The following is a 2,855-nucleotide window of genomic DNA, read 5'->3' as shown; positions in this document are numbered from 1 at the left end:
TGTGGTGTGTTTTGTCTTGGGGTTTTGTGGGGTGTTGGGTGTGTGGCTTAGTGGGGTATCTAGCAAAGTCTATGGCTGTCTGGAGTGGTTCTCAATCAGAGGCAGGTGTTTATCGTTGTCTCTGATTGGGAACCATATTTAGGCAGCCATATTCTTTGAGTGTTTTGTGGGTGATTGTTCCTGTCTTTGTGTTTGCACCAGATAGGGCTGTTTGGTGGGTGATTGTTCCTGTCTTTGTGTTTGCACCAGATAGGGCTGTTTGGTGGGTGATTGATCCTGTCTTTGTGTTTGCACCAGATGGGGCTGTTTGGTGGGTGATTGTTCCTGTCTTTGTGTTTGCACCAGATGGGGCTGTTTGGTGGGTGATTGATCCTGTCTTTGTGTGTGATTGTTCCTGTCTTTGTGTTGCACCAGATGGGGCTGTTTGGTGGGTGATTGATCCTGTCTTTGTGTTTGCACCAGATGGGGCTGTTTGGTGGGTGATTGATCCTGTCTTTGTGTTTGCACCAGATAGGGCTGTTTGGTGGGTGATTGATCCTGTCTTTGTGTTTGCACCAGATAGGGCTGTTTGGTGGGTGATTGATCCTGTCTTTGTGTTTGCACCAGATAGGGCTGTTTGGTGGGTGATTGTTCCTGTCTTTGTGTTTGCACCAGATGGGGCTGTTTGGTGGGTGATTGTTCCTGTCTTTGTGTTTGCACCAGATGGGGCTGTTTGGTGGGTGATTGATCCTGTCTTTGTGTGTGATTGTTCCTGTCTTTGTGTTGCACCAGAGGGCTGTTTGGTGGGTGATTGATCCTGTCTTTGTGTTTGCACCAGATGGGGCTGTTTGGTGGGTGATTGATCCTGTCTTTGTGTGTGATTGATCCTGTCTTTGTGTGTGATTGATCCTGTCTTTGTGTTTGCACCAGATAGGGCTGTTTGGTGGGTGATTGATCCTGTCTTTGTGTGTGATTGATCCTGTCTTTGTGTTTGCACCAGATGGGGCTGTTTGGTGGGTGATTGTTCCTGTCTTTGTGTTTGCACCAGATAGGGCTGTTTGGTGGGTGATTGATCCTGTCTTTGTGTTTGCACCAGTTAGGGCTGTTTGGTGGGTGATTGATCCTGTCTTTGTGTTGCACCAGATGGGGCTGTTTGGTGGGTGATTGTTCCTGTCGTTGTGTTTGCACCAGATGGGGCTGTTTGGTGGGTGATTGATCCTGTCTTTGTGTTGCACCAGATGGGGCTGTTTGGTGGGTGATTGTTCCTGTCGTTGTGTTTGCACCAGATAGGGCTGTTTGGTGGGTGATTGTTCCTGTCTTTGTGTTGCACCAGATGGGGCTGTTTGGTGGGTGATTGATCCTGTCTTTGTGTTGCACCAGATGGGGCTGTTTGGTGGGTGATTGATCCTGTCTTTGTGTTGCACCAGATGGGGCTGTTTGGTGGGTGATTGATCCTGTCTTTGTGTTGCACCAGATGGGGCTGTTTGGTGGGTGATTGATCCTGTCTTTGTGTTTGCACCAGATGGGGCTGTTTGGTGGGTGATTGATCCTGTCTTTGTGTTTGCACCAGATAGGGCTGTTTGGTGGGTGATTGTTCCTGTCTTTGTGTTTGCACCAGATAGGGCTGTTTGGTGGGTGATTGTTCCTGTCTTTGTGTTTGCACCAGATAGGGCTGTTTGGTGGGTGATTGATCCTGTCTTTGTGTTTGCACCAGATGGGGCTGTTTGGTGGGTGATTGATCCTGTCTTTGTGTTTGCACCAGATGGGGCTGTTTGGTGGGTGATTGTTCCTGTCTTTGTGTTTGCACCAGATGGGGCTGTTTGGTGGGTGATTGATCCTGTCTTTGTGTTTGCACCAGATGGGGCTGTTTGGTGGGTGATTGATCCTGTCTTTGTGTTTGCACCAGATGGGGCTGTTTGGTGGGTGATTGATCCTGTCTTTGTGTTTGCACCAGATGGGGCTGTTTGGTGGGTGATTGATCCTGTCTTTGTGTTTGCACCAGATAGGGCTGTTTGGTGGGTGATTGATCCTGTCTTTGTGTTTGCACCAGATGGGGCTGTTTGGTGGGTGATTGTTCCTGTCTTTGTGTTTGCACCAGATAGGGCTGTTTGGTGGGTGATTGTTCCTGTCTTTGTGTTTGCACCAGATGGGGCTGTTTGGTGGGTGATTGATCCTGTCTTTGTGTTGCACCAGATGGGGCTGTTTGGTGGGTGATTGATCCTGTCTTTGTGTTTGCACCAGATGGGGCTGTTTGGTGGGTGATTGATCCTGTCTTTGTGTTTGCACCAGATGGGGCTGTTTGGTGGGTGATTGATCCTGTCTTTGTGTTTGCACCAGATGGGGCTGTTTGGTGGGTGATTGATCCTGTCTTTGTGTTTGCACCAGATGGGGCTGTTTGGTGGGTGATTGATCCTGTCTTTGTGTTTGCACCAGATAGGGCTGTTTGGTGGGTGATTGATCCTGTCTTTGTGTTTGCACCAGATGGGGCTGTTTGGTGGGTGATTGATCCTGTCTTTGTGTTTGCACCAGATAGGGCTGTTTGGTGGGTGACTGATCCTGTCTTTGTGTTGCACCAGATAGGGCTGTTTGGTGGGTGATTGTTCCTGTCTTTGTGTTTGCACCAGATGGGGCTGTTTGGTGGGTGATTGTTCCTGTCTTTGTGTTGCACCAGATAGGGCTGTTTGGTGGGTGATTGATCCTGTCTTTGTGTTGCACCAGATGGGGCTGTTTGGTGGGTGATTGTTCCTGTCTTTGTGTTGCACCAGATGGGGCTGTTTGGTGGGTGATTGATCCTGTCTTTGTGTTGCACCAGATGGGGCTGTTTGGTGGGTGATTGTTCCTGTCTTTGTGTTGCACCAGATGGGGCTGTTTGGTGG

The sequence above is a fragment of the Oncorhynchus gorbuscha genome, linkage group LG21, assembly GCF_021184085.1.
Source record: "Oncorhynchus gorbuscha isolate QuinsamMale2020 ecotype Even-year linkage group LG21, OgorEven_v1.0, whole genome shotgun sequence".
NCBI lineage: Eukaryota > Metazoa > Chordata > Actinopteri > Salmoniformes > Salmonidae > Oncorhynchus > Oncorhynchus gorbuscha.
The sequence above is the reverse complement of the archived record's forward strand: the minus strand, read 5'-3'. Positions refer to the sequence as shown.